The following is a 15,814-nucleotide window of genomic DNA, read 5'->3' as shown; positions in this document are numbered from 1 at the left end:
CTGATCTAGGATTCAAAGTAATTGTCGTTTGTACAATTTTTCCTAATCCTCTTGTGTTGGTAAAGTCCAAAAAAATCAATACTTATTTGATGGACAGTGGGTATAAATGATAATCCCTGATCATTTTTAGTAATAAAGTCCCAGGAGTCGCATATGATTCACTGACTGTGCCTGTTAGACTCTGCTTATAGCAGGATCTAACAGGCCACTGTACCCTAAATGATCTCAGAGTACCATGGCAGTGATGAGCACCTGATTAAGATCGTGGGGGCTAATCCTGCCAAAGGGGGTCTTTAAACCCCCTTTTAACCTTGTAAATGCTGCTGTCTGTATTTAACAGGCTAATTGTCCCAGATCTGTTCCAAAACTAGTTGAAGCCGATGCCCTTGGGTGTCAGCTGTCATGAACAGTTGTCACCCACAGGATTTTTGGCCGGGGGGGGGCACTATTTACTTATTCCTGATCGACATTTCAAAATGGCGATGAGGGAATAAGGTCCAGTAAGTGTTGCCATTTTTATGAGTATCTGCAGTCGCTAAATGGTTAAAGAGGAGCAATCACTTGCCATAAATATGTATTTTTTTAGCTTGGTGTAAATGCCGCTGTTCTCCTGAATCCGGCGATGTTTTTTTTTTGTTTCTGCGCCTTGCCGTTCCTGAGATATAACCCTCTCTTAATCTTGTCTTATTAGCCAAGGGGGCAAGGTCCCCAAGAACACACCCATAAAGAAGAGTTGAAGACCACACCCACTTGGTCAACAAGAGTAGATTTATACACAGGAAAGAAAAGGCCATATCTCAGGAAAAGAAAGGCGCAGGAACAAAATAAAAACGACGCCGGATTCAGGAAAACAGCGGCATTTACACCAGGTATGAAATATTGTAGGTCCTCTTTAATTGTCCTATAGAATGGCATTGGACATCAATGTATATTAATGAATTGCGCATAATTTCCTGTCTGACAATGGTACAGGTATAGGTGTGGTGGGAGAAGGTTATAAAGAAATCATTGCAATTGTTGCTGAAATTGGAAAGGATGTTTGACCATTAATGGTCTATTGTGTACGTCACCGATTCCAACAAGCCCTGAATTTACCAGACCAATACAATTAAAGTAGTGCTAATTAGTGTTAATGCCTGCAGAGCTCACAATACAAGGAGTTTATATGTTTACTAACTGTAATTAAAGGGATACTCCTTTGGGGGGGGGGTTTAAATTGGCTGTATAAATGTCAATAGGCTCCAAATCTGGCCAACAATCCAATATATTTCACTCTTGGGACATAGATATGACAAAATATGTAAAATCATTCTGATCATCACCAATATCTACTTTCCAATACATTCATAACTGAAAGGGGTTGACCAGTTTCGTTGCCATTTTTTTTTTGTACTTAAAGAGAATCTGTCACCAAGCTTTTGCCACCAAATCTGAGAGCAGCATAATGTAGGGGCAGAGATCATGATTCCAGCGATGTGTCACTTACTAGGCTGCTTAGTGTAGCTTTCATAAAATCACAGTTTAATCAGCAGTAGATTATCATTACAGGACTACTTGGTGTGCTGCAGGTAGTCCAGCAAATTCCTGAGCTCTGTATAAGGCCGGTTTCACACATCTGGCATTTCGCCGCTTTGCCCAATCTGTCACACTCCAGTACAGTACAATACAGTACAATGGCATCGCGGCAAGCTCCGGTTACATGCTCCGGTCACATGACAGCATGTGACTGGAGCTTTCTGCGATGCCATTGTACAGTATTGCACTGTACTGGAGTGTGATGGATCCGGCAAAGCGACGAAATGCCGGATGTGTGAAACCGCCCTAACTGCTAGATCTGCAGCAGAGAAAACATTGATTTTATCAAAATGACAGCAAACAGCTCAGTAAGTGACACATCGCTGGAATCAGGGTCTCCGTCTCTACAGATGGGGGAGCAAAAACCTGGTGACAGATTCCCTTTAAATGAATATATTTGAGGCTAAAAATCCTTTTTCAGTCGGGTTTCAGTGAACAATTTGCATGTTGGCCATTGTTAGGATTGTCTATTGCTATTGTGAAGCCCCGCAGGTGCAGTGTCGGTGCATTACCTTCAGGGACTCCACGCAGCTGGATCCTGTCACCGGTAGCAGGTAGGAAATCTTCTTCTTGTCGTGACGCCACTCTCAGATTTGCGGTCAGTGGGGACCGCCACTGCAGGTTAAGGGCTGCCTGGGGCTGATGGTGGGTGCAGTCGGATGTAGTAGCCTCCTGAGAGTGAGGCAAGCCCCAGGGCCCCGTGTAGATGTGTAGAACTACAAGGCGCAGAATGACTCCACACAAGCAGGATGTCTTTCAGGGTTTTTACTCACAGTTGATGGCAGGGTGAGTAACCCGGGCATAGCTGGGATGAACCAAGTGGGAACCAGGTGTCCTTCAGGCTGACTTGTGAGGGTGACTACTAACTCGCCTTCCTTAGCCCTTGGTGGTTTGGGGTAACCCCGACTTTTAGTCCCTATGGGGGTCACCCAGGGAAGATGCTGCAGCCTCTCTCCCCTTCGTTTGCCGTGTGCTTGTCGCCTGGACCAGGCCACTCCAGCTGCTTGCCTCCTGTGACCTATGGGCCCTAACTGTGGCTACGTGGCTGCGGCTTTTGGTAGTGTTGTGGCGTGGTCTTTGAGAGCCCCACACCGGCAGGTTTAGCAAAAGAAAGTTGGATCTATCTCCGCTCCGGGATCTGCCGCCCGTTTGGGCCTGGTACTCTCTAGCAGTCTCCTTACTTCCCACTCCGTGCCCTCTCTTTAGCTGAAGATGGATTTCGGGTAGCACTCCTAGTTGACCGTTCTCCCCCGTCAGTAGCCACTGCGCGGGCGCTGTTAGACAGCAACAGCCCCACAGGTCTGCTCCTCACTGAGCCCTATGGAGTTCTGCTCTAACTGACTCACTGCCCCTCCTCTCCTGTTCTTGCCTACGCCACCTAGCAACCAGACTCTCTTACCACACCCCTTGAGAGGAGATGGAGGCCATGCTCATGCTTCACCCCCTCCTGGGATCCCTAGGGGTCCTCTCATAGGTACATGTGTGAGACCTGATCACTATGCGCCTGTGTACCACACCCCGGTCAGCCTTCTGGATTACCTGTATTGTACTGTTCCCAGTATGGGTGCAGTACTCAGTGGTGCCTGACCAGGTCAGGGGCGCCACATTCCCCCTTAGTTATCACCAGCACGTCCTCGGGCTGCAAGACAACATTTTAAAATGCGTAAAACAGTAAAAGCATGGTAAAACATTTTAAGACCACCAGCTATCATACATCACCACCCTCCACCCACAAGTCCGTTAACCCACCCAAAACCCTCTCAGGAGGCAGGTCACCGGTTTCTTTTGGTAACCAGGTCTGGGCCATCCACTTCCCCAGACCTTTCCTCCAATCTGCCTCTCCCGTTGGCCGCGCCTTCAGCCACTTCTGGCAGGATGTAGAGGCGGCTTTCATGGGCTGGTGGTTTCAGGGTGTACCTGGCCTGGTGGATCCGCGCCTTCAGCCTCTTCTGGCAGGATGTAGAGGCGGCCTCCACAGTTGGTGCTGACCAGGTACCCTCTTTGTGGTGGAGAGCCAGGCCCCATAAACAGGCATGCTCTCTGGTCGCAGGCGAGCCAAGGCCCTATATACGGACGGACTCCTCCTGGTTGCAGACGAGCCAAGCCCCTAAACAGGCTGGCTCTGGTGGTGGTGCCACTAGTGTAACTATTTACACTGCGAGAGTTTGTGGCTATAGCAAGTTCATAGCCTTAAGGTTTATTTCTCACAATAGTTTTTGTGGGCACATACTTAAACGTAAACGTTGCAAAACAAACTTTTCAAAACTTTAACTTTCTAACTGCTGAACTTCTTACTTTTCTTTACTCCTCCATACCAGGGCTTGGGCCTGTTGGGCTGCGGCACCTGCTGCTTTCTTGCTCTTTGTCGTCGTCTGAGGTAGTCTCATCTGTAGGTTCCTTGTCTTTTCTTTCTTGATCTTCATCTGTTTCCTTTGCTGCATCTGTTTCTTTATCTCTGTCTTTTCTTTCTTCTTTGGGACATGGTGCTACATCTAAGGCATACCAGCCTCTTTCTCCCTGATGCATAGTGAACTGTACTGAGTCTCCAATTTTTAAATTCCTTCCAGGGTGTCCTCTGGACAAGTGGGCTCTCACATCCCTCCTATTAACGAAAATGCCCTCTTTCATACCCGGTGCCACAATAAAGCCGTATCCGCTTTTCAAGTTAAAGTCTTCCACGACTCCTCTACAAAGGGGTCCTCTGACCTGTGCTTTGGCTCTTCTCAGGAACCTTTTTTCTTGTAGGTCTCTGGCCGTGACTTCTCTCTGCTCTGGAGATGGCGGTGCAGGGGACAGCGTTGTTCTGTTGCGACGCTTTGTCTTGCGGCCTGAACTCTGCGTGGTACAGCTTGCAAGCTCCCAGGTGAGACTTTTAGGCAGATCTTCGTCAGCGGACGGTGTCAGGTCTTCCTCATCCCAACGGGAATAGGGCAACATCTCCGGCTCTGAGTATGGATCCACTGCTGGTGGCTCCGGAGTCAGCTCCTCAGCTTCCTGGCCTCCTCTCCCCCTTAGTTCTTCGCTGCACTCTGGTTGTGGCAGCGCTGGGGATGAGTGTTCCTCAGCTGGCCCGGGCGGTGGACTCTTCGGCGTGGTGGCTACAGGGGTTGCCGGAATCTCCTTGGGGGTGCGCGGAGGGAGCAGGTACTGATCCACCATCCACTTCGGAAACTTGGCCTCCATGTCAGCCTTCAGCTGCCAGTAGGTGGAGTTCTCTCCCAGCATGGGCTTCCCAGCGGGGACCTCCTTGGGCTGAGGAGCGGTGTCTGCTCTGGCCTTGCAGGCCGGGGTAAATGGTGAGGTGGTCTTTTCTTGGCGGGCCGCGCCTGTCATGGCGGCGGCCTGGTCTTGGCGGGCCGGGCAGGGCATCGCTGCGGCTGCCTGGTCTTGGCGGGCCGGGCAGGGCATCGCTGCGGCGGCCTGGTCTTGGCGGGCCGCGCCTGGCATGGCGGCGGCCTGGATCAGCGTCGCTGTTGCAGAGGGCTCTGTGCAGGCTGAGCTGGGCGTCGCTGCAGTGATCGGGGCTTGATGGGCCGCACCTGGCGTGGCTGCGGCCTGGTTCAGCATCTCACTTGCGGCGCGGACGAGCGTCACTGCTGCAGTGGGGTCTTGGCGGACTGGGCTCAGCAGGGTGGCAGCCTGGGTCAGCGTCACACCTGCGGCACGGATCAGTATCGCAGTGGTAGTCGGACCTTTGCGGGCCAGGCGGGGCATGGCGGCGGCGGCCTGGATTTGGCGGGCCGCATCTAGCGTGGCTGCGGCCTGGTCCGGTGGCGCCGCGCCTCTTCTGGGACCGCGGGCGTGGCAGCAGGGGTCGGGGCACTTGCGCTGGCCGGGGCATCTCTGGACTCACCCATCGGTGGCACCATCGGGGTCTGAGTCGTCGCCGCTCGGTCTGGCATGCGTCGCGCGGCTCCCTCCTCATAGGTCTGGACCGCCGCAGCCATCTCCAGAAGCTCCGTGCGTTCTTCTCTGAGCTGTCGCACAATCCTGGCCTCCAGCTGGTCGCAGAAGATAGCAAGCTCCCGGCACCACCAGGCAGCAGAGCCTGGCTCTGGGTATCCGCGTCTGGACTCCATTTTCTCTAGCAAGCTGCTGGCTTCTCTTCTGCTCCGCCGTCTCTGGACGCTTCCGCTTTCTTTCCAAGCGAGGTCAGGACTCTGCAGGGGATCTCTGGGTAGCCACACCTCTTCGTGGGCGTTAACTTCTTCCAGCGCGGGCTGCTGTTGTTTTTCAGCGCGCTTTTCATGGTGGCAATATGGCGGCGCTTCCAATTTTTCAAGCGGACCGCCTAGGCACATGGTCACCTGTCTGAACAGGTCTAGTCCTTATCCTGTTCGTGACGCCAGATGTGAAGCCCCGCAGGTGCAGTGTCGGTGCATTACCTTCAGGGACTCCACGCAGCTGGATCCTGTCACCGGTAGCAGGTAGGAAATCTTCTTCTTGTCGTGACGCCACTCTCAGATTTGCGGTCAGTGGGGACCGCCACTGCAGGTTAAGGGCTGCCTGGGGCAGATGGTGGGTGCAGTCGGATGTAGTAGCCTCCTGAGAGTGAGGCAAGCCCCAGGGCCCCGTGTAGATGTGTAGAACTACAAGGCGCAGAATGACTCCACACAAGCAGGATGTCTTTCAGGGTTTTTACTCACAGTTGATGGCAGGGTGAGTAACCCGGGCATAGCTGGGATGAACCAAGTGGGAACCAGGTGTCCTTCAGGCTGACTTGTGAGGGTGACTACTAACTCGCCTTCCTTAGCCCTTGGTGGTTTGGGGTAACCCCGACTTTTAGTCCCTATGGGGGTCACCCAGGGAAGATGCTGCAGCCTCTCTCCCCTTCGTTTGCCGTGTGCTTGTCGCCTGGACCAGGCCACTCCAGCTGCTTGCCTCCTGTGACCTATGGGCCCTAACTGTGGCTACGTGGCTGCGGCTTTTGGTAGTGTTGTGGCGTGGTCTTTGAGAGCCCCACACCGGCAGGTTTAGCAAAAGAAAGTTGGATCTATCTCCGCTCCGGGATCTGCCGCCCGTTTGGGCCTGGTACTCTCTAGCAGTCTCCTTACTTCCCACTCCGTGCCCTCTCTTTAGCTGAAGATGGATTTCGGGTAGCACTCCTAGTTGACCGTTCTCCCCAGTCAGTAGCCACTGCGCGGGCGCTGTTAGACAGCAACAGCCCCACAGGTCTGCTCCTCACTGAGCCCTATGGAGTTCTGCTCTAACTGACTCACTGCCCCTCCTCTCCTGTTCTTGCCTACGCCACCTAGCAACCAGACTCTCTTACCACACCCCTTGAGAGGAGATGGAGGCCATGCTCATGCTTCACCCCCTCCTGGGATCCCCAGGGGTCCTCTCATAGGTACATGTGTGAGACCTGATCACTATGCGCCTGTGTACCACACCCCGGTCAGCCTTCTGGATTACCTGTATTGTACTGTTCCCAGTATGGGTGCAGTACTCAGTGGTGCCTGACCAGGTCAGGGGCGCCACATTATCTGCCAATTGAGTTAACTGAGAATCCATCAGTGAGCTCATTCTGACAGCCTTTTGGGAATCTTTCTCTTATCTGTCTTTTTTAGCTTCTCACAGCTGATTTATGACCACAGACCACAACAAAGTTGAATGTGCAGGAAAACAAAGTCCTGTAAAAGCGAAAGGTGCAACATTTTTCATGAAACCCAATTGCAAAAATGATTTTTAGTCCCAAATATATGCACTTAAAGGGTTTTCCCCAAACACTAGTTCCTATTATGGATCAGAGGGGCCATTGACTCCCCTTATGCCCCTGTACAAGTAACCATAAGGCCTCGTTCAGACGTCCGTGAAACATAGTCAGAGTATGGACCGTGCTATAAGGACCTGAAATTGAAAGCTGTATTATGATTGGTTTCTATAGGCAGAAAGTTTTAATAAATGGACCCCTCTATATATATATATTAATAGCAGCATTATCTTGGGGTATGTTTTTCAGTTGGATTTTCTCTTTTTACTTCCATCCCCCCACCCCTCAAAATTAGTTATCAATAGAAATGAGGCTTCACTCAACACTAAGTGAAACAAGGCCTTGTTGCTCCTAGCAACCAATCATAGCTCTCCTTACATTTCTTAAACTGCTGTGGACAAATGAAAGCTGCGCTGTGGTTGGTTGCTATGGGCGACAAGGCTTGTTTTCATGATACCCATATGTCCCAGTGTGTAGAGGCCCTTAGAAAAATAAAGGAAAATGTTCCTAACAGCCCCACTATACTTTTCCTCACACACGGCTCCGTAAACACGAACAGCCGACAGCTGCCTCATATTTTTGAAAGGCTTGTACTTTTCTATTAGGCCGCTTTCACATTGCGTTCCTCTCCCCGTTCAGAGGTCCCTTCGGGGCTTCCGTCCGAAACCCCCCGGAAAATGGGTTTTGGATGTATGCGCCAAAGGGGCCATTGACTCTAATGGTGCAGATAGCGTCACCGTGTGCTCTGTCATGCACCATTTTTGGGAGTATACGTTTTCTGCAGGCAAACACACAGACGTTGTATACTGCCTTTGGGTGTCCGCCTCCATAAAGTGTATACTCCCGAAAATGAAGCATGACAGAGCACACGGTGACCCCATCTGCACCATTATAGTCAATGGCCCTGTTGGCGCATATGTACAAAAAATATTTTGCAGGGGATTCGGACAGGAACCGCGACAGGACAACTGAATGGGGAGAGGAACGCAATGTGAAAGGGGCCTTAATCATTACCACATAGGTTGCCATATCCCTCTCCTTCACAGGCCCCTTGTTCCTTACACATTTGTCCCATTTGTACAGACATTAAACAAATGGCCATTTTCTCTGACAAAATGGAAGTCCGGAACCTTGTAGCTAAAATATTAGTGTGCCTCCGCCATGTGTCTTCTGTCAGACAGCAAAAGTGTCAGATGGGCAGGAGGTGACACAATTTACCCCTTTGCTCAATTTGCTGTGTGCCTTTTTGTGGCTGACTAATACCCCCCTGAGAGTTTAATGCCATTTCGAGGGTCTGTGCTAATTTCCTCAGTATGATGCTAATTTACACCGCAAAATTGGATTTTCAATGAATCATTACTCTAAAGGGTTTATTCAGGCCACATTATGTAATGGAAAGATTCACTACAAGTGCCAGGAGTTCAAGTGTTCTGAATTATCACGTTCCTTTCAGTCGCCACAAACTGCATGCTTTTTCTTCCCCAGCAAAGTCTATGAGACTTCAGATTTTCTGTGCGCACGTTGCTTTTTTTGGCTGCAGTTTTGCGGTGACAACAAAACCGCAGCATATCAATTCTTTTTGCGTTGTTCACCCAATGGCGATTAAAAACGCAAAGAAAAACACATAGTCAAACACACAACAACAACGCTTCAAAAAACGCATAAAAAAGCACGTTTTTTGGCAACAAGATGCATTTTTTTTGTCACATGGTGCATATTTGTGGTTACGACAAAACTGCAGGGTGTGTACATACCCTTAATATCTGCTAGTCCACTTGCTCCTTTAATCATGTTATGGGGAGACCTATTACTCTGCTCCCCTCCTATTTATGCTGGTGGAATCCTTCTACCTATGCCAGCTATAGTTTATTCTGTGAGGTGTGGTGTCCCAGACTCACTCTGGTGAAAGTTATGCTTAGTTGTTGCTTTTTGCTTGTAGCGGTTGTGGAGTTTACCCCTGATGTTTTGTATTTCCTTCCTGCTCTTGTTTTCCTCCTGAATCCCTTATGCCTCTTTCACATTGCGTTCAGCTCTCCATTCAGTGGGCCCATCGGGGCTTCAGTCTGCACTTCCGCAAAACGGGTTTCGGATGTATGCGCCAACGGGACCACTGACTATAATGGTGCAGATGGAGTCACCGTGTGCTCTGTCCTGCACCATTTTCAGGCATATACCCTTTCTGGAGGCGGGCACCTGGACGTAGTAGACTGCGTCTGGTTGTTTGAATCCAGAAAGCGTATACACCCGAAAATGGTGCATGACAGATCACATAGTGACTCCATTTCCACCATTATAGTCAGTGGCCCTGTCGGCGCATACGTCCGAAACCCATTTTGCGGGGGGTTTGTACAGAAGCCCCGATAGGACAAGTGAACAGAGAACTGAAAGCAATGTAAAAGGGGCCTTATTGTCTTATGTGTGCGTGCATGCTCTGTGTGACCGAGTTTTGGGGTTTTTTTTTCCCCCCTGTCTGTCTTTTTCTGTGGTTTCAGCATACTCCTGTCCCGTCCCTCCCTGCGGAATGGGGAATTAGATCAGGACTGGTCAGGAGCAGGACCAGGAAGAAGACTCAGACATCCCCACCATTAGGGGTATCTCTGAGAATAGGGATCAGGACTGGTCAGGAGCAGGGCCAGTAAGGAGACTCAGGCCTCTCCACCATTAGGATTATCCCTTAGAATAGGGATATCATAGGGCTCCATAGCTTGAGGGACAACTTAGGAGTCCTGGTTGCCCGCTAGCCCAAAGTCATTGTGACAATAATAAGTCGCTACATGATAACGATGTTAGCCTTTACAGTGCCCATAGGGGTTACCAACCAGAAATTCATAAACTTTGACTGATTCTGAATCAACCTTTGACTTCATTAATATGAGAAAAACTTACGATCTTAATTTCATGACGCCATTGCTAGGCTGGAACCCAACTCTGTGGGGCAGCAATACATCTCCATGAACCAATTGACAATATCTTATGCCTTTTGCCCATTTATATGCAGTATTGTATCACAGAAAGATCTGTTGTGATCAATCAACGTCCAAAAAATACATTAAAATAAAGGATTGCAGAATTCTATCACAGCCATTCAAACCTGTCCTCAAGAGCAAAGTGTATCATAGAGGCAGCCTATGTAGGTGCTATATGGCTCTTGGAAATTGGGAGGCCAGACTTAGCCTTATCCACAGGCGATGTATTAAAGGGATGGGATGCAATCACTCAAATGCATCCTCTTCAAAAGGATTGGAGGTGTCAACCAGTACCAGATGTAGGGGTCCTTTAATTTAATTACCATTGGATTCTCTTTCCTCTGTGCACATCCATGTGTGAGTGTATAGTACAGTGCATAAAATAATGGGGTGGTTAATCTAAAGCGATCGCTATGCTTAATTCCAACATAAACAATCATAAATATACAACATTACCAAACCAAAGCCATGCAAATGTAGAGTGTAATGACTATACTGGACAAACAAAGCACTGTCCATCATTTGCATGATTGAAGTCACAAGTCTGGCATCAGTTAATGAATCGGCAGGGGGCAGATAGGACATCCTGCCCTTGTCCTATAGATTAGTACACTTAATGCCATTTTGGTACATTGACGATTCACATTTCATATTCACTACATATAACATCAAAATATAATTGGGATTAAGATTGGATTTGCTGGTATAGTGAAAACTGAGATTTTCCTAAAATTCTGGAAATTCTCTATTGATCTACCCATAGGGTCTGAGGGTTAGATACGGTTATGGGCAGCTATATTCAGGATTCCCCTTTATTAAATTACCGTAAATACTCAATAGTTGCACGGGTTCGTATGTTTTTCCAGTTCTTGCAAAGGTTTCATTCTGATAGGGAATTTATATTGTGAACCCCAATGGGGAAGGTGTACGACAGTGGTCCACAACCTTTCTTACCTTGAGAGCCACCTTAGGCTTTGAGAAAAGATTATGAGCCACAATGAGTTCCCCAAGTAGAGACATCCCGTTCCCCCCCACTCAATGGTGACATTCAGAGCCACCATTACCAGTGTAATAGCCCAAACTTTCCCATAGAAATCATACAGAGACAGTATTCTTGCATCCAGAGGATCCCACCTTACCCCCATTTCAGAGATAGACATTGACAGTAGAAGGCCTCTGTGGAAGAACAGTATTTGGACCCTTTACATTCCAATAGGTCGTCATAATACATGATTCCACCTACTGAAGAGGTGAAATGAGAGCCCCGTTATCTCTTGGGTCTCTATGTGGTTGCATAGATTGCACTGATGTTATGTCCATTGTTGCCCCATTTGGTATTCTCACATCAGGCACTCCCACCAAACTTTTGCATCCAGCTTCAAGCAACCCTTTAACTGGCAGTATCCTCTTATCCCCAGCTTCTTTCTTAAAACGGCCATCAGCTCGATCTCAAACCATGGCAACTTGATGAATGAACACTCTGTAGGTAGATGGATCTTGGGCAAGCCTAGATAGGTCCACAAGGGTCTCCTCCTCCTAGATAGGTCCACCAGGGTCTTCTCCGCCTAGATAGGTCCACCAGGGTATTCTCCTCCTAGATAGGTCCACCAGGGTATTCTCCTCCTAGATAGGTCCACCAGGGTCTGATACACCTAGATAGGTCCACCAGTGTCTTCTCTCCTGTTTGTATCTATGATTGCACAAGATCAATTTTCTTACAAAGTGTTCATCTCCAGCTTACCAGACTTCAAGGGGTAGTCCAAAATTTGGAAACCCACTTCTGTAGAGCCCCTGAAGCCATCAGGGAGCTGCAAGGTTCTGCATCCTCACCGGGATGCAGGGCCTACCCCTAGGAACCCGGAAGCCCAGTGCCAGTAACACACAAACACTTCACAAAATCCCAGTTTTTCCCCAACAATCCCCCATAGAATGGTACCTAGCTAGGGTCGGACCAATGGATGGCCGCCTAGAGGTGGAGCCAGTCCAGTCCACTAGTTGACCAGGTGGGAAGGGCGGACTGTGGAGAGTGGACAGAAAGACAGTGAGAGTTGAGCAGTGAAGGTGGACGTGAAGAGACGGACTGTCCTGGAGTGAGCAGTAACCTGGTGCCAAGGAGGATAGTTGCTGGTGGAGTAATCCTGGAACTACACACCGACGGGATACAGGACCCTAGGACAGGCAGAAGCTCCAGGCAGGCCTGTTAACACCTGCACAGCAAGGGAACCATCAAGTACCTCGCTGACCTTAAAAATCTGAGACTCAGTAGCAACGGGAGAACAGCCGAGGACAGGACCAGAGACTCCAACCCCACAGAGTTCACGCTACCGTCAGTCGGACAGCAATGGAAAAAAATACCGGACAGGGACCCCCAGTTGCTCTACGCTACGGGGACCCACCAACCAGAGACAGGTGCAGGGGAAGAAGGTACCAGATTACTAAACTGGCACTGGGACTAAGGGAACCTGGAGGCAAAACCAGCTGGCTTCGGTTAATCAGTTACAACCAACAAAAGTGAGTAAAAACCCAGTTGCACTGAACTCTTGTGTGGACTCCCTTCTTCCGACATTCGTCACATCACCTACCCTGTGTAACACCTGCCTGGATCCACAGACTCAGATGGGATGTAATAGATGGGCTAGAGGGAAGCCACCCACCAAGCAGGACCCCTAAAACCCTGAAACCCTTTAACCCCTATACAGGGATTTGGAATTACACAGGGCCTTGGAGATCACTACTTGTGGAAGGCTGCAGCCCGGAGAGTAGTCATCAGGCAGGGTCAAACCAGGAATAGCAGAACAGGGACAGAATCGGCAGGCAAGGACGTAATCAGCAAACGAAGCAGAGGTCAAATCCGGATCGGGCAGCGAGGTACATAAACGACAGGTAGAAGGGTAGTCAGAACACAAGCAAGGTCAGCGCACAGGAATCAAAATACAAACAGCACAGAAACCAGGAATACAAACTATCTCTGGCAGTGGTCACATGACAGGAGGGGAAATAAGAAGGGTGTGGTGTCTTCCCATAGGCTGCAGGTGAATGATGGTAACTTCAGCTGGAAGACACACGCCACCTACAGTCATCCAGTGGTACTGCAGGTTCCAGGGAAATCCAGCCTAGTGGATGAGGGGAGCTTGTGCTCAGCAGAGACACTGGCACCGACTCCTCTCCCATCACCAACACTATCCATGGTGGGAACACGGCGTCGCCTGGCGATCGGAGCAGAAGTCGCACTAGCAGACTCTGGTGGGGACATGACACCCTCTGGGGCCCGGCCCTGCTTGCGGAGGGCCTACCATCCAGGCTGCCATTAACACCAGCCGCACCAGTGGAGATTGTGCAGCGGCGGCTCCACCTACATAGCCGCAACACCGCAGGTGGCGTCACGTGTGAACATTATTCTAATCCCCTGTAAATATTCCCCTTCACAAAAAGGGCCCAGGGCACGGAAATGGGAAACGGCCACGAAAGTGACATTCTCCAGTTATACACCGCTTGGGATCGAGTACCCATATCCCTGGGCGACACAACCCTTATTCCCCTTGTTTGATCCCATTACAGTAAAGCTTATACTCCCCTCCCGTGCTGGGCTGTTTCAGCTGTACCGGCTCATGTTCATGGAGCTTATGTGAGGTTGTGACACCACCCCCTTCCCGTCGTCAGACATATAAGTAATCAACAGGAAATCAGAGCTGTGGTTGCCACGCGCTTCCTGTTGATTACTTATACATTTGAAGGTGAGGATAAGCCGGTGGTGATTGGGCGCGGGGCTTATGTGACGTCACAACCTCACGTGAGCCCCGGGAATGAGAGCGCTAATACCGCTGGAACAGCCCAGCACGGGAGAGGAGTATAAGCCTTTTCTATTTTAATAGGACCAAACATGGGGAATGAGAAGGGGTTGTCCAAGTAGTGAATAACCGCTTTAATTTCTCTCTTTAACCCTTTAGCTAATATATGTGTATCTAGAGCTACTCTTCTCACAAAAGTCAGAATCTGGAGAGCTGCTTTTCATAGGTGTTTGTTAGACATGGTCTTCAACTAACACATTATGGGCCCACGAGCCAGAGCTTCGGGACCCCTGGTGTATAATATGTTGCATTGGTGCTATAGAAGCAAATATAATAATAATTTATTGATTGTTCCAGTAACTTTTGTTTGTGTTCACATTTTTAAGGTCTAGGGTCACCATAAGAACTTACAATTGGCCATTCTTGTCTATGGGTTGCGAATGGAATATCAAAAAGTCTCCTGAGGATCTCAGGTTTTCATGAGTCTAAGACAAAACCAGTGGAAATGAGTGGATACAGAAAAGACATTAGGCATAACTCTACCATTATTACATGGATTGTAAGCTCCTACGGTGCACAATTTCTCTTATAAACCTCTTAAAAATAGGAAAAAATCAACCCCGCGATGGTGTTCCTGGAGATTTTGGCCCTGTGGTTATAGATGGTGATGGGAGGGTCTCTTGCTGTTTGATCCCCTCACCCTGACAACTGTTCTTAGTCTATATTGAAAGTATGGCTGAAGATCCAAGACCCATCACCTCCTCATTTCATACACTTGGCTCATAAAGTCACACTTGCTGCATTTGGTCCTTGGACACACATGGTTGAGGGTATGGTAGCAGATGGGTTTGGAGAAGTGGTGGCTTTCACACTTTGGCTTTGTTTGACTGCAGCAGATAGTGGCCTCCAGAAGGATCTGATCTGGATGTTATTAGTGAGGTGGCTCTTCCAGCTGTTCCAGATCCCCCTTATCTCCAGCCTGGCATGTGTGTGACCTCCTGACAAATGCCAGTGCATCCTGAGCAGATGTGGCTTATAAACCTGATGGTTCCATATCTTACATATCCATCACCCACTGATAACAGTGACAGACCATCTACAGGGTCAGCCACATGCCTTGTTTTGTTAAGCTGGCCAAGCAAATGGTTAGAGAGACAAGGAGCTTATCTGGGGGATAACACCAAATTACTGCCCAGCACTATGAAGTATGAGCGAGACCTCCTAGAAGTCACCATTGCTTTAAAGAGAACAAACTCAATTTGTGTGCTATATTAGGGCTTATAAATGTCAAAGATGGAAGGTCTAAGGTGCCCCATAGACAGTAGGTACCGTAGCTGTTGGCTGAATTATGAATCAGCTCATCAATTGCCCACTGCTTTCTCTATAACTCTTACATATACAGAATGCTCCTGTATTCTTTATGTGAGAATTGCTGCCACCGTCCTCTTTCACAGCTAAAAAAGGATCTGCAGTCTGAAATAATGTCCCTGATATCTTTTGTCATTAGACTCTCCACTACTTCAGTAGACATTCCAAGAGTAGGGAGATGTATTGTCAATTGAATTATGGTATTGTACATTTCAATGGTGTACATGGGAGTAACTGGGTACCCATGGCGGTGCCTGGTAGAAAAAAAATTAATTAACTTTTTATTGAGTTTTATGCATAAAAATGAAATAGTATAACATAGTTTTATGAGTATAAGACATATTGGATATATTTTCATGTTTCACTTAGGCTTGGTTCACATTTGCATGGCTGCATTGGACGTATAC

This window comes from Anomaloglossus baeobatrachus, chromosome 9, assembly GCF_048569485.1.
Source record: "Anomaloglossus baeobatrachus isolate aAnoBae1 chromosome 9, aAnoBae1.hap1, whole genome shotgun sequence".
Taxonomy (NCBI): domain Eukaryota; kingdom Metazoa; phylum Chordata; class Amphibia; order Anura; family Aromobatidae; genus Anomaloglossus; species Anomaloglossus baeobatrachus.
Note: the sequence above shows the minus strand (reverse complement) of the source record.